We start from the raw sequence: 23,803 nt of genomic DNA, 5'->3' as shown, positions 1-23,803 counted from the left end.
TCATGCGTGTTTCACGCAGCTCCCAGGGGACATCTAGTTGCGGATTCCCCCCACATAGGACAACTACGACTAGGGGGGGGTAGGGGGCGCAGGCAGCTTGCACGTGCCCTTCACATGAGCAGTGAGTGTCTGAGTGAGCAGTGGTTATTTACAATGCGTGCATCGCCATTTACTGGCTACTGGTGCCTCCCAGTGGAAGTCAAGGGAAACTTGGCTTTCTCAGAATTCTATAAAATGGCAATAACAAACGAACCATATTCATTGATCAAATACTGCAACTTAACATCCAAGATTCTACATACTATGTTTTCAAGCATGCTACATTTGATTTCAAATGGAGATGGCGTGTTAAAATTACAGTTCTTCTAATATGTATGATTTCTGCCGCATTCCCAGATGTGTGCAGGACTTTGCGTTTGTGGAGTAACCAGAGACGGTCAAATAGGACTAAGAAAATCTTTGGAGTAACCATGGGTACGAGCGGACATGGCGGAAATTGATTATAAGCCTAAAATACTTTAAAAAAAAAAAAAAAAAAAAGAGCCAAATGAGCCAGTTTTTTGAACGGCTCTTTGAAAGGAACGAGCCATAAAGAGCCGGATCCCCCAAAAGAGCCATAAATCCCATCTCTACCCTTTACTGAGACCGTTCTCAATTTGGCGAGCCAAGCTGGAGAAGGTAAGTCTGTCCTTTTGTCCAGGTTCGCCAATCTGACCTGAAATTTTATAGTCTTTGCGCCATGGTGGACTGTTTGCGCAGGCAGAGGCATTGTGAACTCGGACAAATTCACTGTTCACTGTACTCTGTGCATTTTTGTTAGCTTGTTCTTGCATTTGCATTTCAGTCTCCTTCTGTTGTACCATAAGTTTTAGCTGCTCTAGTTCTCTCATTAATTTCTCTTGTTCCCCATTTCCTCTTGCTTTTCCTGGCGTGTAGTCTTTTCTAGCTTCTCGCAAGGTGTTTATCATGTCCCCAATGCACAACAGTTCTGACATACCTTCGTCTTCCAGTTCACTCAGCGAATCACGTTCAATATATTTGATGATGTGGGACACAAGAGCATTTCTAGTTTTGCCAATAATGTTTTCTTGGTCCTGATATTTTCAAAAAGTCACTGATTTGCATTAGCTGGTCTGTTGTAAGTTGAAAAAGAGTTCCTTTCACCTCAAACCGAAGGTTCTCCACCTCTGGGTCCATTTTGACAGGTGAGTGATGTGAACAGTTGCGGGATCCCTACTAACAATTTTTCGTTCCGAGAATGTTCCTGGAACGTTAGCCCTTGGTTGTTTTTAGGTTCTGAGTACGTTGATTTATTTATTTTTTTTTTCAGTTCTAATTTGGTTAGCAGGAAAGTTTAATTTTGGTTCCCAGAACGTTATGTGTGTGGTTCCCATTACGTTCCCTTGCCGTTCCCATATGGTTCCCACAACGTTGTTGGTTAGATATTTGGTTCCCTAGACGTTCTCATGAGGTTCCCCCAACCTTGTTTATTATGTGTTGGTTCCCCTATACAACCAAAGGGAACGTTTTTAAGTAGTAGATTTTGGTTTGGTTATAACCAAACCTTTAGAGAACCAAAGTCAAACGTTTTATTTCCGTTCTCTGTAACAAGGTTACTAGAATGTATGTACATTCTAGTAACCTTGTTGATTACATATTTGGGTTCTTTCCCACAATGTTGTCGTATTTCTAGTTTGTAAAAATGCACAACAACTATTTACTTCAGAGTAGGGGTGTGACGATACACTCATCTCACGAGACGATACGATACACGATATTGGGTTCACGAGATCGATACGATACGATATTTTAAGAAAACTAAAATGACAAATTATGACTGGATAACAGACTTTTATTTAACTGAGTTGCACATGCATTTATAACTCTTAACAACATGCATGATGTAAGCATGAACTTTGAAACTTCTTCCTCTACAAATTGAAATAAAAATAAAAATGTATAAAAGTTCAAATAAAATAAATAAAATTAATTATTTCTCCTTTTTTCAAGTGCAAACAATATTATATGCAAAACAAAAAGTTATTCTCTGTCAATACAGAGTGCAAATAGTGCAAACAGAACCTGAACAAGTATGTCACTGACTGTCAATTTGCTGCAACTACACAGCCATGTTCTTTTTTAAGAATATTAGCATGTCCACATTCTCTGGCTGGATAACAGACTATTATTTAAATGAGTTGCACATGCATGTATAACTCTTAACAACATTTGTAGTGTAGGCCTAATCAAAGATTTTCTTAGTTTTCACCGTCTCTGGTGTAATGAAAATAAATAAATAAGTGATCAAGCAAAAAAAAAATCACGATACAGATTTTTGAAGCGACGAGAAATATCGCAGAGTTTAATATCGCGAGATCTCGTGCCACGAGATCTCGTCACACCCCTACTTCAGAGCTAAGCAGTGATGGCAAATGTTGCAGGACGAGAATGTTTAATACCAAATCAATACAGTTAAATACAAGAATAAACATCAAAAATGGGTGTGGGTGCATGGTTTTATTTGAATAAAACAACTGTAATAAAATATAAACAAAAAAAACAATATGAATAAAATACAATTAACTACAAGAATAAAAAACTTCAAAAATGGGTGTGGGTGCTGGTGCTGGTGCTGGTGGTGGTATTTGGTGTGTGGTTCAGTCTGTGGTTCCGTCTTGAGGAGCTGGCCTAAAAAGAATATGAAACGGTTTAATCCAACTTAGTACCAATATTTCATTTCATTAATGTGACTATTCAGAGATTGATATGACAGACTAAAGTTTACATTTACCTTCTGTGCAAACTTCAGTGCATGGCTAATGCACTCCTCAATGTCAGCGACCTTCATTAGCGGGTAGTTCTGCATGCAGGCCTCTACAAATGAAATGAAATGAAGTTAAATGAAAGTTAAAAAAAAGTTACACATTTAAACCTCAATCAAACTTGGCATAACACTGAATTGGAAAAAATACCTGTTAAACTTACCGGTAATAACGTTGCACAGGGCCAGGCCCTGGAAGGGCTTTTTTGCCCTCCTCCCCCTCAGGCTGTACTCCCCCAGGACCTGATTAGTTGCCACCTGGCGTAAAATGCGCCGAACGGCGGCCCCCGGATTCGCCCCACCCAGGCTTCCCAGGAAACGTTTCTAGAAAAAGACAAAACAAATTAAATGAAGTGAAAACAAATGCAGCGCTTATGTGGTCTACTTTCATTATTCAAATTAAACACATTACATGCATACATCTTCATATATAATTATAACCAATTAATTACCATTTGGTTCTTTCTCTCTGGTTGGGCCAGACTCCTGTCTAGCTCCTCCAGCTCCTCCACTGTTTGACATTGACTCAGCAGGACCTCTTCCTGCTGAGGAGGCTGATGCTGAGGCGGGTTGGAGATAACAGCAGCCTCCAACGTGTCCGACTTCTTCTCCAAACCCTCAATCCTCCTCTCGATAGCCTCCATCCTTCTGGTCACACGCCCCATGTGCTCTTCCATTGCTAGGTGTATTTATTATAGAATTGATATTATTTTTTTTAAATTAATATACTTGTTATATGTGAAAATGTGTGCATGTAGTACTTACTTCTTCTTGTTTGAAACTGGATGGCCTTCTGTTCCTTCATAACTAAAGGTAGAATTGAGATGAAATTCATTGTAGTTTTACACTCAAAACACTTTTGCTGTGTGAACATCAATTGTGTATCAAGTGCTTACGCTTTATTAGGACAGCCATGCCTGATGCCCCCCGCTCATCGCCATGGGTCATTCCTGAAGTTTTTGAAAAGAAAATTGTTAGCTTGCTTTCTTGGTTAGGAGCTTGTAATCAGATAGTATAAATATATAATTCAAAGCAAATATACCCTCGACTTCCGGGAATAGTGATTGTTCCTCAATATCCGAGTCTTCACCCGTCTGACAGCTGGGTGCATGGCTGGAGGGACTGGCGGCTACACGGCTCTGAGGCCCTGCATAGAAAGATGACACAGATGTCAATTATGTTATGGCGAGATTCTTATGAATGTAATTTGAAAACAGAAGCCTATGCCAATACATCACACAATTGGGAAAACGCTTACATGATGATGGTGAAGGAATGTGTTGTTCTGAAAAGAAAAAAAGAACCAATTAGATTAGTCACATAACATGTAATGGGTGATTTCTGTGATGTTGGCACCAAGATACGCAAAATTATTTGACAAACTTACCAACTGGGCTTTCACATCGACCCACATTCCTGGCCTGCTTCCTTGGCTGAAGAGCTGACTCATCTGCAACGAAAGACCATCATTTGTACTGACAGGGAAACATTTATTTAATTTTGTACATAATTCAGTCTGTACTGAAGAGGCCTTACCCTCACTGGAGGAATATCCCCGGGGGGGCCTGCGCACTCTTTTCTGGTTAATGGCTGTGCCATCATCTGTCTCTGTGCAGGAATTGACCATATATTGCTCATATTTCTTCTCTGCCAGCTTGTAGTTATCTGTGTGAGGAGATGATTTTTCAGCAAGTAGAACAAAACTGTATTTCCATGCATAGAAAAAATATGAACCGTTTCAATATAGTGCATAGCAAATAGTGTATAGCTCACCTAACAATGGAACTCATTATCAATAGGCCCTTGACTTACTTGAGTGTGTCTGCATTTAACTGAATTTAAAACAACAACTTATTTTATTGTAGCCTATTTTACTTATTCCATTTCATCTTTGGTTCAAATGATATGCTATATAAACAATGAATGGAGAAACAATGAATGAAAGCTGCACTAATAAAGTGGTATGCTTAGTCCAAGAGATTAGGAGAACACATATTTCACTGATTTTGAAGAAGAAAAAAAACGCCTTTACTGCCATCCTACATAGTGCAACTTTAACTAGTCAACAAAAATGAATGTTACCTTTTCAAGAGTGAATCACAGGTCCTCAAGCAGAATCCAAAAGGTGCCCAGCTGCGTCCAAAGGGAATGATCCTGTTCACTGCGCTCGCAACCTGGTGGCCAATCAGCAGACTATTTGGAATTCAAACTGAGTAGGGCGGTCCAGAGCCATAGATAGATGGCTCCAGGGCGGTCTTTGCGATAGCTTACTATCTAAACTTTAGATGGTAAAGTCTTTAAAATGACTAAAATAGATAAATAAAACCATGTTTTAAAAATACATTTTAATGTTCTATCCACATACAGTAGCCATAAAGTTTGCAACAACAACCTTTTATTCTAGTAAATAGAGACGTATCCCTTATGTGAATGTTTTCCTACAGGCAGGACGGCAGTGTTCCCTGTCCACAAAATTGCTTTCTGCATTAAAGTACAGAGCTGTTGTAGTAAGCTTATGCTCTTTATTTGAATCCAAACTATAGCATTTACTTCTATTGTAGGCTACTACTATGTCGTGCGTTCGCGCCAAAAACGCGAACCTAAAAACATCCATAAAACTTATATTAACGGTAAAAAAGTAACAGAAGACCTTGACTTACTAAAGCAGCTTCATAACAAAAAAGGTGCCACAATACAAATATCAAATACAGTGCTATTAAATTAAAGTATAAAACTATGAAGGATAAAAAACATGTGAACAACACAAGTTTTGAACCACTAAAGATGAAGAACTCACTGTATTAAATCACTCAAAGACGATTGGCGTTGAGAAACACCAGGTGTTTAAGCTTTTTGTTTTTAAGTTTTTAAGTTTTAAGGTGTTTAAGGGAGGGAGAGGGAGAGTGAGGGGGGCAGCGAAGCGCAACGACAGGGAGGCGGAGAGACAGCGAGTTACTGAAAGAAAAAAGAAAAAACGGCTCCCAAATAGGATCCCAAAACGGCTCCCATTGTGGAGCCGGTTCCTGTCGTTCACTTCAAAGAGCCGGCTCTTAGAGCCGGATCGTTCGCGACCGACACATCACTAGTTTCAAGGCCATTTACAAACTATTTAGACAATTTGGAGACTGAACAAGTTTGGCTTATTTGAAAGGATTGCCTGGAGAAAGCCTCTTTGCTCTAAAAGAAAAAAAAAAAAACCTGGCAACACGGCTTTGGTTTGCAAAGTTGTATCTGAACAAACCCAACCTCTCTGGAACAATTTCCTTCAGACAGACGAGGCTAAAGTGAAGATGTTCTGCCAAAACTTGGCTGAAATTGGAATGACTGAAAAAAAGAAAAGAGTCTAGATGTTGCAACAGTCCAGTCAAAAACAAATGCCCACAAACCGCAAAAAACTCAGGCAGCATTGTAACAAAGTCGGGCCAAAATTCCTCCGCAACAACGTGAGAGACTGATAAGTTATTGCTGCTAAAGTTGGTCCTACAAGCTTTAGATAAGAGCCTCACTTTAGGGCCTTTAAAACAGCTTCCGTGTCAGTTTTTGTTGAATAAACAATGACACGGTGTCTGTTGTTGTTCATCAGCGGTTGTATTTACCTCATTTCGATACCTGTGTTTACAGCAGGATTCTTTATTCCACCTTCATAAAACCTCAGAATGAAAAGAACATGTTTATTTTTCACATGCACACCCACAGAGCAGAAAGTGTGCTACATTGACGTTGTGGACTCAGCATTTTAAAGACAGTCTGTCACTGAGATAAATTAGAAATAGGCTTTGTTTATAGTTTTAAGTCTATGTGGTCCATTAAATACCCATCTTGCCTTTACTTTAAATTAATAAGTAATTAATAAATAATTATTTAAATTTAAATGACTGTGACATGGAAAATGTCAAATAAGTTTTTCTGAGAAACATCCTGAAAAGCAGTCAGCAATAGCTCCACAACTTTAAGACCATCAAAAATAATGTTGGTTCCATATCTTTTACATAGATTTGGGAATATACCAGGAATATTTCATATATTCTAATCTTTTATCCACTTTATATGACGCTGACAGTATCTGTAATCCAGATTTGACAGTATACTCACCGTGGCTTTCTGTTCTACTTATCTTTGTGACTTCTTCCCACATCAATGAGGGAGAGATGGAGATGATTTGTGCATATTTCCATCCAAAATATCTTCAGTGATTCCAAATTATGTATGAGAAATGATTCAATCAGATTTCTTTGTTGTTTTTTTTATTAATTTGCAGTATGTAAATGTCCGGTTAGAACAGCTAGAAGACAACAAAACTGTTGAATAAAAGCACAAAAAACAACTTCTAATATTTCTGTAGGATTCACTTTTGCTTATTGATGTGTATTTACACATAATGGTCAAAGTATTTCCCCCCTATTATGTTGTAGAGCAAACTTTAACATAACAGCTCCATCTAGTGGTGGATGTTGTTAACCTTGAACCAACACGAAAGGTTGCTGTATCAGAGCATGAGATGGAAAACTAGAAAAATAAACCAAGCTTTAAAAAAAGAAATCAAAGCTAAAAGACTCATTTTTGACCAAATGAACCACTTTTAATGCTTTCTTACAGTATGCAGAGTATGATGAGTGGTCTGTCTGAGAGGGTTATTTTAAAGTGTGATAGTGACATGGGGTGCCCGAACACTTCTATGAGAATAAATGTTCATAAATCAATCACATCAAAACACACCAATTGAGAACAAAACAGAAGGGTAACAGTGTGCAAATTTCCGAGCCTTTCAAAAGCAGCATATTCACAATCGAGCTGAGAGCGGAAATCTCTCCAGCAAGGCCTCTTCAGTTTGAGCTCACCAAAAGGCCACATGTGGCACAAGCTCTTTACCCTGAGAATACCATCCTCTGAATAAAGCTTTGGGATGGTAGAATCTGTGTGGGTGTGTTGTGAAAATGTTGCCATAATGAAAGGAATGATGGATGGTGCAAAAAAAAAAAATGTGCAAATGTTTCAGTCCTCCTAAAATTAAGACTGGAATGAAGTTTTAGTGTCCAGTGGTCCTGTCAGGCCCAGAGAATGGAGGACGCAGGAGCAGGAGATGTTTAATCCACAAGCTTTTATTGGAGGAGCAGGAGTTCACAAAACTCTCCAAGAGAGAACAAAGCAGCCACAGAGATTTGGATGAGGTTATATAGACTATATGTTTGCACCTTGATGCGTTGTTTAAGGAAGAAACACACATTTAACCACCTCCAGGGTTGAGGTTGTTCGGAACAAAGCAATCTACTTTATGCCTGCCACCAGTTGGCCTGCACAGTCCAGCCCTTCTCCTCGCACTCAGAGATCTGTTGAGGAAAATGCCCCCTGGCCTCAGCCTCATTCTGTTCCTCCCGCAGGTAGCGCATGTCCTCTGCAGCACTCAGCTCTGGTATGCCTGTGAGCAGCATGAGGGAGAAAAGAGTGATCAGCAGATGAGAGTGGGCGCGCAGTGACAGGTATGCTTGGGTGCAAGTATCCTGAAAAGGGCAGGCGTTGAGAGCAATAAATAGCAGACAGAACAAAGATAAAAACAACAAATTAGTGTCACTAATTTAGAAAATAAGACTAAACTTGTATTTACATGACGAGCAGAATAAATGGGAATCTGCTAGTTCACATTCATGTTCATTTGTCTATGCAAATCATTTAATTCAGAAGCCCAAACATCCATTTCATGAGTCTTGAGTTTATTTCTTCATTAATCACACAATAAAGAATGAAGGTTTTCAAGTTAAGTCCGCCGTGGGCAATACTGAAGTCACTATTGCATACAGTGCACCTCGCCACGGTGTCATCATTCTTCACCTTCACTACACATGGATATACTTTAGTATATTCTGCTGTAAAATGAGTCTTATATTTTCGTTTTTCACTCGAGGATTCACCCTCTGCCATTTCGCAGGATGCACAGTTTTGAGCGGTAACTTAGGTGACTGTCAGAGAGTAAATCGAAGCCCTCCCACACCGAACGTTATTGGCTTATTTTGCTGACCAATCAGCGCGCCCCCTGACAAGCAGTCGCCTTGAACGCTCGTTGAACAGAGCATCGCTTTGGACAGATACGCACAGGTTTCACTAGCAATCTCTCTCTCTCTCTCTCTCTCTCTCTCTCTCTCTCTCTCTCTCTCTCTCTCTCTCTCTCTCTCTCTCTCTCTCTCTCTCTCTCTCTCTCTCTCTCTCTCTCTCTCTCTCTCTCTCTCTCTCTCTCTCTCTCTCGTGCCTGCGCAGTCGAAACTAGCATGGTGCACGGGTAGGCGTCCACTATTCCGGCACGTCAAGCCGTATCCAACGCATTCAATTCATTTTCAATGAAATCCGGCCGATCGTTGTCGCCGTGCTCGCAAAGCATGCTGGGATTCCGGCACGGCGAGCGGCGGACCTGCGGCAAGTCAAAAAGTTGGGCTCGGCCAAACTTTATGCAAATTTGCCACGGCACACGGAGTGCGTTATCCAATGGCAGTAGATCATGTGATCTCCTGTGTCTCAGCAGCAGCAGCAGCACAGCAGCTCTCCTCGCTCGCAGATCCGGATCCATGGTACAATATGAAATAATGTTCCATTGCTGACGATTTATACACATTCATTTCCCTCCAAAACTCAAATTTTTAGAGGGAGAAACTTCGGTTGGTTAAAATCACAAGTTATTTACTTTCCCCCGGAGCCATTTCACACGCCCCTCTGTACACACCCACTGTAGTAGCAACACGGCGACAACTAGGCATCCAATCCGGCGAGTTACGTTGACGTGCCGGAATAGTGGACGCCTAATTGTATTGCCTGCACGCTCTCACTCGCATTACTCACTCCCAGAGTAGGCCTACAACGCGACTACCGGGAGAACTCGAGTGTTTTTAAACATGGCAGAAGCAAAGAAAGGACCACACAAATGTAAGTAGCTCTATTTTTTTTGCCATAATTTAACTGTTTTAACCGTTTTAGGTTGTGATAACTGGTGTATTGTGTGAGTTTAACATGGTGGCAATGTGTAGTTATTTTCTGTTATAAACGCATGGGAAAAGTCGCTATTTACATGGAGTAATCGGTCAATGCATGTGAAGGTGCTGCGAAAGAGTTGTCGTTTTTTAAATTGTAACTCGACTATTTACAAGCAATGCCTTTGGTTAACCACAGAGAAGTTCCTTTTGAGTGACGTGTGCGTCATTTCGCTACCTATTATCACAAGTATTCATATACGTGACTGTGATTCACAGGGACTCAAGCACAAACAAAGAGCCTGATCAGGTTTAGCGCCGAAAACGAAGATCGGTTTCTAAAGTCATCCCCATCCCCAAAAAGAAGTAGGAAGTCCAATCCCATAATGGATTACCTGATACAGGAGAGCCTGAAGGAGCAGAAGCGCCACGAGGAGACGGAGCAGAAGACGGAGCGCTTTTTAGCTCGGTTTGAGCGCATGATGGACAAACTTTAAGGTGAGTTGATGCGCCATGCACCTATTGTACACACAGCCACCACTACCGCATTCTGAAACACCTTTTTTTTCTTTTTTTTTTTACAATGGATGAAAGTGCATGCTATAATGTCATGTCGTGTCTTGTTCCCCCAGAACATCACTGAGTGAGCACCTCCGATGTGCCATGCACCTTCGCTGTTCCTGCTCCGGTCATCTTGTTCTCGATGATTGCACTGTTGCCCGTTTATGTTCATATTGTTTATATTCATACTGTTTATTGTCCATATTTGCACCACACACTTTACAGCAGACACTTTAAGCTGTTATTTGCGCTATTTCTGAAAATAAGCTGCCTTACCAGTCTGTAATGTGAGTAGCCTAATAAAAGAAATTAAGGACAAAAGGTTTGTGAGCATGATTATCACATCACACCGACGTGTTTCTTTTTCAAATTTAACATTCTGCAGTTTGACACCGATTTCGGATTGTTTTGCATTTGATTTGATCTTAAAACGATATTAACAATAATTATCCATTAAATCATCAGTTGGTATTTTTTCACTGGGGTGGCAGACCCCTTTTCAGGGGTGGCGGCTGCCCCCCTGGTAGTGCTTCCTCCCACTGTCCAAAAACATGCATGTTAGGTTAATTAGTGTCTCTAAAAAATGGTCCCTATGAGTGAGTGTGAGCGTGTGCGGTTGTTCGTCTCGTTTGTCTCTGTGTGGCCCTGTGATGGACTGGCGATCTGTCCAGGGTGCACCCCGCCTCTCGCCCGATGACCGCTGGGATAGGAACATTTTTGGCGAGTGAAAAAGCCCATTTTCTGTTCTTGTTTGAAAACAAATCACATGTAAGCTGAAAATTAAAGGTAAAAATATCATGAAAGAGCTGTAAAGAAATATGACTTACTGTTTTCATGAAAGTAACGCTTCAACATATTTTCAGATGGTCAGTGCAGATGTCCTGTTCTGTTTTTTTAGTTCATATTGCAGTTCGTGTTGCTTCCTATTATGCTAATCTGTTGTGTCTTTGTAAAGCTTACTTCTTGTTGTTGTTTTACCCCTAAATTCATTTAGCGAATCATCACCTGACTTCTGTTGGACGTCTACTCCCTTGAGTTTTGATTTCTTGTTCATTCTTGATAATTAGTGCTGTTCTTTTCTTGCTCTAGCAGTGCTAGTTGGTTCGACCAATAAAGTCCCTGTTTTCTTCACCGACCTGTCAGGAGCCTCATGGATGTCGGCTTTTGGGTCCTTTCCCTCCTTCTGCCACAGCCATGAATTTCATGAAAATCAGTTGATTTTGTAGAGTAATACAGGTCCAGTACTTTTGAGAGCTTGATACAAAATACAAAACAGTTACCACACAAAGTGACAGGTATCGACTTTATTTTGATTGGCTTTCATAGCTCTTTTAACACAAAGTGTTAACAAACAATCAAGTTTTTCATACATTTACTGGACAGATACAAGAAACAAAATCATTTTCTTTAGTAATATGTTAAAACCTCAGCAGTCAGGGACTGCCTCAGACCCAAATACATCAGGATGCACTGCATCTTCTCTGGTGATGCTCTCCCAGGTCTTCACTGCAGTCCCTCAGACTTCAACTAAATCAGCTGTCCGGCTCAAACAGTCTCAGATAAACCAGGTCCTTATCTCAATATGTTTTTTGTTTTAGCATCTTTATTACTCTTTCACTTACATTGTCATCTATTCACTTCCCATGTTGACAGACAAATCTGACTTTTTATCCTAGGCACAGGTGAGTTTGTGCATCCTTATTTTCAGAAACACTTTTCATCAGCGGAAATGTAGAGAATATGCTGCGTGATTTTAGGGCTGTTTTTGAAATTCACAAAAAGTAACCAATTAGACAATGCAGTTTTTCTAAGTCTCAATTATTTAATTTAGAATTAAACCTCTAACACTGCCCAAAACAAAAACTGGACCACAAATCCGTAACTCCACTTTTGGCATCTATGCTTCTGAAAATAAAGCAAAAGTCAAAGGTTCACACAAAAGCAATGTACCGACAACAACTTATGGCACAACATTGTTGTTTTTTTTAAATTTTTTTGGTTCTTTTTATTTTCATTTTGGTTTTTATGTATAAAAACTGGATAAACCAGGACAACTCATCTGTTTTATCACATTTCAATGTACTGGCTGTACAAATGCTGAAGAACACTTAGGTAGCAGTTTTACATTATTTTTCTTGCATATTCAAAACTGAACAAAACAACACTTAAACAGCACATCTGAATCAGAGGCATTTTCTTCTGAAAGATGTGTTCCAACACATTATATACAAGGTGTCTCAAGGGTTTGCACAGTATGGATTTCAATTTGTCCAAAAAACTAACCAAACTAATAAACGTAAACAGGTAATATATCGACTTTCGACTAAACATGGAGAAGCAGTATTTAGCTGTTATGCTGCAAACAAGTGGAACAAACTGCCAAATGTAGACATTTTTAAATCCAGGTTAAAAACATTTCTTTTCTCATGTGTCTATATATGAAATCTGCACGATATATTTTAATTTATCTGGACTGTTGCTTGTTTTTAAATTCATTTAAATGATTTTATCTGTTTCTTTTTATATTCTTTTATGTATTTTAATGCTTCTCCCACTCCCTGCTGCAATGCTTTTATTTTATGTAAAGCACTTTGAATTGTTTTGTACATGAAATTTGCTATACAAATAAATCTGATTTTGATTTTGATATATGCCTCAACCTCCTCTGCTTTTCCTGATTCCAGCCACTTTGGATCACTGCCAAAATAGTCGTGTTGACGAGGTAAACAGTGACTTAATGGCATGGAAATTGCAGAGAATAAAGAAGGCTAATGCTTTTTCTTGCCTCAGTGTAAGGCATCAACCTGGTTTTGATTTACTATGTATCTCATTCTTATTCTCTCCAACGGGAGCTCGACCCTGTTGTCTGCCCGCCACCGGAACAGGTTGGTCAGCGCCTGCCTCATCTCCCTGACCCTATCCTCTGCCGGCCACCGGAACAGGTTGGTCAGCGCCTGCCTCATCTCCCTGACCCTATCCTCTGCCGGCCACCGGAACAGGTTGGTCAGCGCCTGCCTCATCTCCCTGACCCTATCCTCTGCCGGCCACCGGAACAGGTTGGTCAGCGCCTGCCTTATCTCCCTGACCCTATCTTCTGCCGGCCACCGGAACAGGTTGGTCAGCGCCTGCCTTATCTCCACGTTTCTCACTCCGTAGACCAGCGGGTTGATGCATGATGGAACCAAATTCATGATCAGCTGGGCCACGTGAAGCGCGGCTGCTGTTGGGGTCAGCTTAAGTTTGCAGTATGATAAGTCAATCATACTGTTGTCCTGAAACTCCCACAGCACGTCCAAACTGACTTTAAACAGCAGCGGCAGCAGCTGCACGAACAGCATGCCACAGTAAAACAGCACCGTCTTACGCGCTTTGTCGCTGTCCGCGTTGAAGTTCCGCGCGGTTCTGTACATCTTGTAGTAGGAGAAGGCGTGTGCCAGCAGGCACATCAGCAGAGTGATGGAACCAACGACTTTACGGAATATGACAAGAGCACGAGGGGAACCTACGTGTATTTCTGTTATGTCCGGTTCACACAGAAGCCCCAAAGTGACCAGTCCATTCTTCTGTTCCCTCTGGTTGTACAGCAGCGGGGTCATGCTGATGATGGCGATAAAGATGGAATAAACCCAAATCAGTGTGAGCACCTGTCGCAGGCGTTTCTCAGTGAGGATTACGGGGTATTGCAAAGCATAGCATATGAACACGTATCGCTCCAGCGCCATGAAGGTGATGGTGACGAGGCTCGAGAAAACACTCACTGCCCCAAAAAAGATCTGAATGTAACACCAGTGACTGAACGCCATCGTCCGGCGTTGGACGAGTGAGTGGATGACAGCCGGACCTATGATGACTGTCTGTATGAGATCGCTGAGGATCAGGTTGATAAAGAGGACAAAGCGCGGCTGACAGGAGATGTCGTCGGACCGTCCGACGCAGAACAGACTTGGCACGTTTATAAGAAATGAGAGGAGAGTCAGCAAAACAAAAACGACAATCAGCGCTGGAACTACCTGTCCATCAGGCAGTACTGAGTGAAAGATTTGAGCAGCATCGTCCAGTTGCGCGTAAAGGCGCGTGTGGTTGTCTCCGCACCCTCGAGTGATGTTGTCCGCAAACGGGATCACTCCTGGCATTTTCACCTTTGTGGATTCAATAGACTGTACTGTTCCAGCCTTCTGCCACGAATGATGCGCCGTGAGCTTCAGCGTGCACCTTTTAACAGCTTCCCTCCTCCTTCATGAGTCCGCCCACAGCCCGCCCACAGAAAGCTCAGACGCACACATCTCTCTTTGGCAAACTCTTATTAAGCCTTAAGATAACTTAAGGCTTAATAATGAAACTGCATGAAAAATATTTGTATTGTGGGCATCAATTAACTTTTAAAAAGAGCTGCGTCCACATCAGTGCAATTAAATGCTACTAGTGAAGTGTTTCAATAAGTAAATGTTGCTTTTGCTTTTAAAAAAAGTTTCACCTGTGGTAATAATGAAGTAACACATGCAATATTCTTCATCCATCCCTCTTTTCCATTTTTCAAGAAGCCCTGCCTACATTGACAATGACATGAAAAAAAACCGGAGTGTCTGATGTGATTTAATTATTTTTTGTTAATTAAAGGCTCACTCCTCAGTTGGTATAAAGGGAAATAATCCCATTAGTATGGCGTGTTCTTTGTGCCACCAGGTTGAGCGCGCAGTGACACTGATTTGAGGGCACAGATCTACAATAATTTTAAGCGTGTGCGTATGAATCTCACACACGCTCGCTCATAGGTGCTCGGACACGCGCTCAACTCTGACAAACTGCTCGCTCGCGGCTCTGTCTCTGCGCTGGCAACTCTAAGTTGTATGTAAATGAGCCACGCCACCAGCCAATCACTGCAGAGTCTGCAGTGCAGACTCAATTGAACTTCTACCATCACCCTAAAGGAATTAAACTAGATGTTATATTTTTTTGTCAAACCAGCAACCATTACAGATTAAACCAATATAACAATTGATCAGTTTAAAGTTTAAAAGTTTAAAAAACCCCACTGTGGGTCAGCTGCTATAGTTCATAACTTACTAGGTAAAAACAACCACTTCAATACTTCAAACATTTAATTTCCTAAGCTGGTGTAGTTTTATTTTTCTACCATTTTAGATTTTGATCAAATCAAAGTCAAATCAAATTTATTTGTATAGCACATTTCATGTACAAAACAATTCAAAGTGCTTTACATAAAATAAAAGCATTGCAGCAGGGAGTGGAAGAAGCATTAAAAATACATAAAAGAATATAAAGAGAACCAAATAAAAAAGTTGATGTTAGGTTTCTTTCTCTAAAATATTTGTGACCTATCCCTGACACCCTACAACAGTAATCAGTAACTAGCTGGCACCCAACTAACATGATTATTACAATTCTTCCTCTTTATTTTTTTATTATTTATCACACAAGTACCCGTCTGTGAAAACTACCAGTCTGTGATTGGCTGGTGGCATGGCTCATTTACATACAACTTAGAGTTGCGAGCAGAGAGATAGAGCCGCAGAGACAGAGCACCTATGAGGGAGCGTGTGTGAGATGGCTATGTAGCTACACACGTAGCCGGGTATTTTTAAAACCGAATATTTCCCCCCCCCTCCGTTTATAAAATAATTTGTATCCACATTACCTCGTTTTCGAAAAAAACAGCTTCCACACAGGACCGAACATCTGCGTTTTCACCTGTCTTGACAACCCAAATGCATTTGCTGTTTTGCGCCATCTGCCCTCGTCAGCTAAATAATAAAGTGTGCATGACACTGGACTGCCCCTCGATATGAGGACGTAATAATTCCGACAGCGACAAATTCTGTTCCCCCGTGAAAATCTGTTCCCCCTGTGTCTGGAGCGCGAGGTGAAGTTGGTTTCATACTTCTGAACAACGGCAGCCAGAGCGCTTAGGGACCGTCGCAAAAGTGCAACGCCTTTTTTTGTTCTCACTGGATATTCAACCAATGAACACCAAACCACTTCTGATTGGTTTGTGAACTCACTATAAAGCTTTCACAGCCTTTTAGTTTCCAGAAAAATCATTTTAGGTAGAACATTTACTCAGTGTGCATAGTTAATTCCATTTTAGACTTTTATTTTATTATCTCTTGTTTTTATAGATATCAACACCAAACCACTTCTGATGTGTTCATGAACTCATTGTGTACTTCCCACATCCTTTATTATCAAGGAAAACCTTTTCCAGTTTCTAAAAAAGGCACAAGTATTCAGTGTACACATGGAAGGGGCAGAAACGACATCATAATGCGGACATCCTTAATTTTGTCACCTGAAAGTGTCTACTTTGTATTTCGATGATAAAACAGATGGCCACAGACGTGGTGGAGGCTTTTCCTGTTGTCCCCCAGGAAATAGAAATAGCCACATCACGAAAGGACTTAAAAGACTTGAGGATCACCATGACAAAAACCATACTGCAGTGCTCTGGTTTGTTGAATGAAGAATGATAACAACAACTTGTACCGTAGAGTAACTCCCTAAAAAAACAGTTATATTATTATTAGTCTTAGTAATAATCCATTTAATTTGATTTGTTACACTATCCACCAATATGAAGGGAGCAGGATCAATGACATGTGATAGGGAGTTGGCTTGGCATCTATGTCTCGTGCATTCAGTGGTATCTACTTCTGTGGATATCATTTTACTTGGCTAGACATGCATATTTGTGTTGATATCCATTATTGACCCCACCTTTAATCTACAGTGAACGTATAATTTGTAAAGTCCCTATATTTTAGTCTTCAGTGAAACAGACCATTGCTCCAGTTGTGCCAGGGAGAATCCCACTGAACAGAAAGGAAACACAAAATGGGTAATTTATCAATTTAATATTAAGTTCAGTTAGACTTTTTAAGATGCAGAGTAGCACTGTAAAATTGCCCCTGCAATGGGTACAGTTTTTATAAAACATATGATATCACATATACAATTAGCAGTTTGCTGGAAAGCCTGATCCAATGATGTTCAAAATGTATTTCAGATTGAATGCACTAAATGCAGGAGGTGGTACCATATGACCTGCGTATACATGTCAGATGAAGATTGGGAGAAAGAAAAAGAGGGAGTCACATCGACATGGATCTGTGGCCTTTGCTGACTTCACATATAAGGTGGCTACGTCATGTAAGTAACTTTGAATGTGTCTGTTATGTGTGTAATCTAAAAAAAACATTGTAAATTTCAGAAAGCATTCCTTCCAATGTCTCACCAATCTTAAGATTCCACTGTAAGCCAATAAATGCAGCCCAATCTATATGTGACTACTATTCTAACAAAAGACAAAAACTGCTCTTAGTTTTTTAACTCCTCACTGCAATTACTACAATGCTTATTACAAATGTTCTCAATTTTATGTTTTGAAAATTTTTGGTAAATAACTTTGCTTTTCAAACTCACAATTAATGTTAAACTGACAGAAAGGTTGTATGTTTCATGCATGAATAACAATTTGCATGTTTGATCTGAATTATCAGCAGCAATTTGGAAGAAAAAGAAGAGTGAAGAACAGTGATGAACAAAATAAAATTGTGAAATAAAAACAAATGATGCTCAGTGTTATTATTCTCTCTAAGAACATTATGCGGTCTTTAAGAAAAGCAAGAAGCTGTGAAGTCTTCATAGTGAGTCCATGAACACATCAGAAGTGTTTTGAGGTCGATATGTAGAAAAACAAGTGAGTTATTACAAAATAAAAGCCATAAATATGACTGAATCATATACAGTGATTACTTATGCCTTTTTTAACAACTGGAAAGGTTTTCCTTGATAACAAAGGGTGTGGGAAGTACACAATGAGTTTATGAATACACCAGAAGTGGTTTTGTGTTCATATCTTTAAAAACAAGAGAGCTATTACAAAATAAAAGCCATAAATATGAATGGATCATATACAGTGATTACTTATGCCTTTTTTTAAAAATTAAAAATGTTTTCCTCAATAATAAAGGGTTGTGGGAAGTACACAATGAGTTCAGGTACATACCAGAAGTGGTTTGGTTTTGATATCTTTAAAAACAAGAGAGCTTTTACAAAATAAAAGCCATAATTATGACTGAATTATATACAATGATTACTTATGCCTTTTTTTAAATACAATTTAAAAGGTTTTCCTTGATAATAAAGGGTGTGGGAAGTACACAATGAGTCCACGAACACATCAGAAGTGGTTTGGTGTTCATTGGTTGAATATCCAGTGAGTTATTGAAAAAAAAAAAAAAAGGCGTTGCACTTTTGCGACGGTCCCTAAGCGCTCTGGCTGCCTTTGTTCACTTGGAAGTATATTCGGCGCGGTTACTCTGATCTTTCGCCAGACTTGCTTACTTTGGTGAGTTGATAAAGCCTGTGGTATGTTAGTCTTAGTTTTCTGTACAAATTAATACCATCCTTATGCTAATTGGTGCTGTTTTCGTGACGCTATTACAATTACACCGGCCGAAAATAGGCGAATGTCGAATATAAAACCAACTTCACCCCGCTTGGAGAGCGGCGCGCTTTGCAGCCAGAGAGGCGGATCCGACCATATTTGCGGCGCTTCTCATCGATTTCTCAGTTAAACGACTCTCGTAATCATGTTGTAACTTTCAGTTTAATCGACGGTTTCTGTAAAAAAGAAAAACAAACCTGTAAAATAAACTACAAATAAACCTACTTGTGTGTGAGTTCTTCTGACACGTTTTTTTAATCGCAAAGAGAATCAGTCTTTTTCCATCTTTTGTCATGTTCACTTTTGCCTGACAAATATCAGTCAGCCAGCAAACACCAAATATTTCAGCTGCCTGAAATAATCTGTTCCCCCTACCATGTTATGTAGGGGGAACAGATTATTTCAGGCAGCTGAAATATTTGGTTCCCCCCTGGTAACTTTGGCAAATAAAGAGCAAATGTTTTCAAATTCTCAAGGATAGTTGTGTATGATGGTATAATTGAACGACCTAAATCTCCAGATGATTAGTTAATCCCTGCCCATGAGGTAACAAAACAGTACAAGGTATGAGCTTCAGGCTTAAACATTGTATTTGATGTTTCTAAAAGCAGTTTTTGTCCTTTGAAAATAGAAGAGGTATGTCCTCATACATTACAGAATAATAGAGAAATATTTTAAGATATTTATTATAAATGCTAGAGCTTATTATCTAATTTTTTGTGTCCTGCTAACAGCTAGCTTCCATCCTTTTACATCATCAATAAAAATAATAAATACACACAATGTGTTGGAAGACAGTGTTTGCTGGCTGACTGATATTTGTCAGGCAAAAGTGAACATGACAAAAGATGGAAAAAGACTGATTCTCTTTGCGATTAAAAAAACGTGTCTGAAGAACTCACACACAAGTAGGTTTATTTGTAGTTTATTTTACAGGTTTGTTTTTCTTTTTTACATAAACTGTCGATTAAACTGAAAGTTACAACATGATTACGAGAGTCGTTTAACTGAGAAATCGATGAGAAGCGCCGCAAAAATGGTCGGATCCACCTCTCTGGCTGCAAAGCGCGCTCCCGACACAGGGGGAACAGATTCTCACGGTCACGCCATTCCTCTGGGAGTACGACTTGGGCGTGTAAAATCAAGGCAGTAAACAGCGCCTGCACAATAATAACCACCACAGTTCTCAAGGCATCCATGCTTCTTCAGTAAACAAAGGTCGCACTTTAGACTTTAAAGCAGATTTGTTGTTGTTTTGGCGCATATTGTGACGTTAGAAAACGCAAAACTCCGGTTATCTCTGTCTACACGCAAATGCATAAACGGAGTTTTCAAAAGTCTAATTTGCCCGGAGTTTTTAAAAACATTCGTTTACGATGCGTTTTTATGCGTTTTCATGTGGATGACAGGTCCAAACGTAGAAAAATATATTCGTTTGAGCAGATACCCGGCTATGGGGCCTCACGCACACGCTTAAAATTATTGTTCCTTCAGATAGATCTGTGCCCTCAAATCAGTGTCACTGCGCGCTCAACCTGGTGGCACAAAGATCACGCCATACATTAGTAGCAATGGTGCATATTTTATTGCATGGCTGTTCATTTGTTGGCAGTGAGATGCAGTTATTCGTGGTTTTCAGGGAGTTATTCCTGTGATGTAACACATTTAAGAAGTTAAACTTCTACTTTTATCCAAAAAAAAAAACTATTCCCTATGTTTATAAATATCTTTTATGATACATATAATTTGTCAGAGTTCAATTAATTTAAGATGAACACAGTTTTATTTTATTTTTAAAAGCTAAATCACTGAAAAATGTCATACAAAGGCATTTAAATGGGGAAGTAATTCTCTGGTTGCATGAGCTTGAAAGGTAAAAGCTCACAAACATTGGTTAGGCTTTGAGAGGGAGATACATGCATGTGTTGCATCAGGTCTGAGTGGGTTGAAGGGGAGAAGACTATGGAGGTAGATTTGTTTCTTTATTATTCAATCAAAAAAAAGGTTGCTTCAATCAAAAAATATATTTTCAATCAAAAAAACCCGTTTCAATCAAAGAAAAAAAGTGTTTGAATGCAAAAATATATTTGAGACTCAAAAAAATGCATTTGAACACTATTTTTTTTTGCTTGAAAATGTTTTTTTTGATAGAAGTGAAGGTTTTTTTGTTTGAAGCAACTTTTTTGATTGAAGTATTGTTGTTTTGTGTTTGGGCCATATTATGGGTAGGACATTTGTGTCTTTATAATTCAATCAAAAAAGAAGTTGCTTCAAACAAACAAAAAATATTTTCAATAAAAAAATCACTTCAATCAAAAAATAAACCTTTTCAATCATAGAAAAAATGTTTTTGAATGCAAAAAAATATTTGAGACTCGAAAAATTGCACTTGAACACTTTTTTTTTGATTGAAAATGTTTTCTTTGATTGAAGTAATCTTTTTTGTGTTTGGACCATGTTATGGGTAGGACATTTGTGTCTTAATTATTCAATCCCAAAAAAGTTGCTTCAATCAAAAAAAAAACATTTTCAATCAAAAAAAAATATTTTCAATCAAAGAAAAAACTGTTTAAATGCAAAAAAAAAAAAAATCATTTGAAGTGTTTTTTTTTTTGATTGAACTTTCTTTTTTTTTGAATGAAGTGAAAAAAGTTTTGAAGTCGTTTTTTTTTTTAAATCATTTTGACACAAACGTACCGCAGTGGGCGGGTGCTTCCCCATTGGTCAGACATGTTTGAGTGACAAGTGTCTACACCAACGACGTCTTTCTGACAAGCAAGTCATGGTCGCCACTCGCCAGCGAGCCAGGAAGCAGTGGTCAGGCAGTGGTGGAGTTGTTGTTAAGTAGATAAAACCGTATTAAAATGATTGGTGTCACGTTATTAGCCTACTCTGTTTGATATTTCGATTAAACATACAGCTTGCTAACTTAGCTCACGTTGACTAATTTGTGTGATTGTGTTAGATATCTGACGCCTCATATTGTCAGGCAGGCTAGCAGGGTGCGCTAACGGCTAATTGAATTGTTTATTTCACTTAAGTAACGTTACAGAGGCTTGCTATGTGCTAGTGCTATATTGTGTTATAATACGTAACGTCATTAGTGGTCAAACAACAGTCCACAGGCCAACTGTTGCCCACAGCGCTGCCTGTTTAGCAGCAACAGGTCATGCAGAGCCTGAGTCTATCTTCTCACACAGCCCACAGGATTACACGACGCTGAAGTTGGCATCCGATTCGCCAGCCTCCGATTCGCGCATTAAAGGGGTGGGCATAAAGGGCCATTTCACTGCTTTTTTGCATTTTGATCGACCAAAACAAGGTCCTATATGGAAACTACAAAAGTTACACTGCTCAAATCTGGATGGAATTATTCTAAAGAGGCTATAGATTCATTAAAATCTTGTTTGGGATTTGTGAAACCTTTTTCTGATTTGTAAAAATACAGAACAGGGCCATTTCACTTCTTTTTTGTTATTCTGATCACCCTGAACTGGGTCCTGTATGGAAACTACATTACTTAGACAGCTCAAATCTTGATATAATTATTCTAAAGAGGCTATAGATTCATTAAAACCTTGTTTGGGATTTGTGAAACCTTTTTCTGATTTGTGAAAATACAGAACAGGGCCATTTCACTGCTTTTTTGTTATTCTGATCACCCTGAACTGGGTCCTGTATGGAAACTATATTACTTAGACAGCTCAAATCTTGATATAATTATTCTAAAGAGGCTATAGATTCATTAAAACCTTGTTTGGGATTTGTGAAACCTTTTTCTGATTTGTGAAAATGCAGAATAGGGCCATTTCACTGCTTTTTTGGTATTCTGATCACCCTGAACTTGGTCCTGTATGGAAACTACATTACTTAGACTGCTCAAATCTGGATGGAATTATTCTAAAGAGGCTATAGATTCATTAAAACCTTGTTTGGGATTTGTGAAACCTTTTTCTGATTTGTGAAAATAAAGAACAGGGCCATTTCACTGCTTTTTTGGTATTCTGATCACCCTGAACTGGGTCCTGTATGGAAACTATATTACTTAGACTGCTCAAATCTTGATATAATTATTCTAAAGAGGCTATAGATTCATTAAAACCTTGTTTGGGATTTGTGAAACCTTTTTCTGATTTGTGAAAATACAGAACAGGGCCATTTCACTGCTTTTTTGGTATTCTGATCACCCTGAACTGGATCCTGTATGGAAACTATATTACTTAGACTGCTCAAATCTGGATAGAATTATTCTAAAGAGGGTACAGAGTCTTTAAAACACATTTTATTATTTGTGAAAACTTTATTTGGTCATTGAAAATTCAAAAAGTTCCTCTGAGCTTTCTTTCTTCTTTTCATTTGGACCATCCAAAACCAGAACCTGTATGAAAAATGATTAAATATGGGTTTAATCATTGATCACATGATATAAATGATATCAAACACACTTTAGAATTTGTGAAACCTTTCTTTGTCCCAAAATTCACAGGAGTCCTCGCCTCTCCATGTTCATTTTAATTTCCATGAGGATCTCCTGTCTTTCACTACATAGGAAAAAGAAAAAGTTCATGCATTTTACGTCACTAACTACTTACAAGAGTCTTCTTTACTTGTTGACTTTATTATCATGTTCTTTTATCTAGAAACAATGACTTCTCTCACCTTTCTTCCATCTGCCCGTGGTCAACCTCTGCCACCGATTCAATCCGTTTCATTTTTCTGACTACTTCCAGAGCCTTTATTGTTGCCTGCATCAGACATCCCATAGTCCAACCATTAATATGCTCTATTCTGTATTGGATGCTTTGATGAAATCTGCATCACACATTTATTGCTGTCATCTCATGAATCTTTCCACTAACATGTGCTATCATTTCAGACCCTGCTTGTCTTCTCCTGCTCCCATCATAGTCATCTTACCTCCCATCTGAGTGCAGACAGGACCTTCTTCATCCCATTATTAACACTATCTTAGATACTGTACCACAACTTCCTGATTATATCGTC

General features: G+C 39.2%; 2 long non-coding RNA genes across 2 annotated transcripts; one reads left to right on the top strand and one right to left on the bottom strand.

Annotated features, from left to right (window-relative positions):
* Positions 1 to 3,865: 3,865 nt before the first annotated feature.
* Positions 3,866 to 4,272, bottom strand: LOC142390197 (uncharacterized). Its single transcript, XR_012770436.1, has 3 exons — positions 4,209 to 4,272; positions 4,080 to 4,106; positions 3,866 to 3,968 (listed from the first exon to the last, which is right to left on the bottom strand). It is a non-coding gene; the product is annotated as an uncharacterized LOC142390197 (long non-coding RNA).
* Positions 4,273 to 9,080: 4,808 nt separating this feature from the next.
* Positions 9,081 to 10,643, top strand: LOC142390196 (uncharacterized). Its single transcript, XR_012770435.1, has 3 exons — positions 9,081 to 9,730; positions 10,054 to 10,272; positions 10,407 to 10,643. It is a non-coding gene; the product is annotated as an uncharacterized LOC142390196 (long non-coding RNA).
* The last annotated feature ends 13,160 nt before the right edge of the window (positions 10,644 to 23,803 follow it).

This window comes from Odontesthes bonariensis, chromosome 10, assembly GCF_027942865.1.
Source record: "Odontesthes bonariensis isolate fOdoBon6 chromosome 10, fOdoBon6.hap1, whole genome shotgun sequence".
NCBI classification, from domain to species: domain Eukaryota; kingdom Metazoa; phylum Chordata; class Actinopteri; order Atheriniformes; family Atherinopsidae; genus Odontesthes; species Odontesthes bonariensis.
This window is presented reverse-complemented; position numbering and strand designations above follow the sequence as displayed.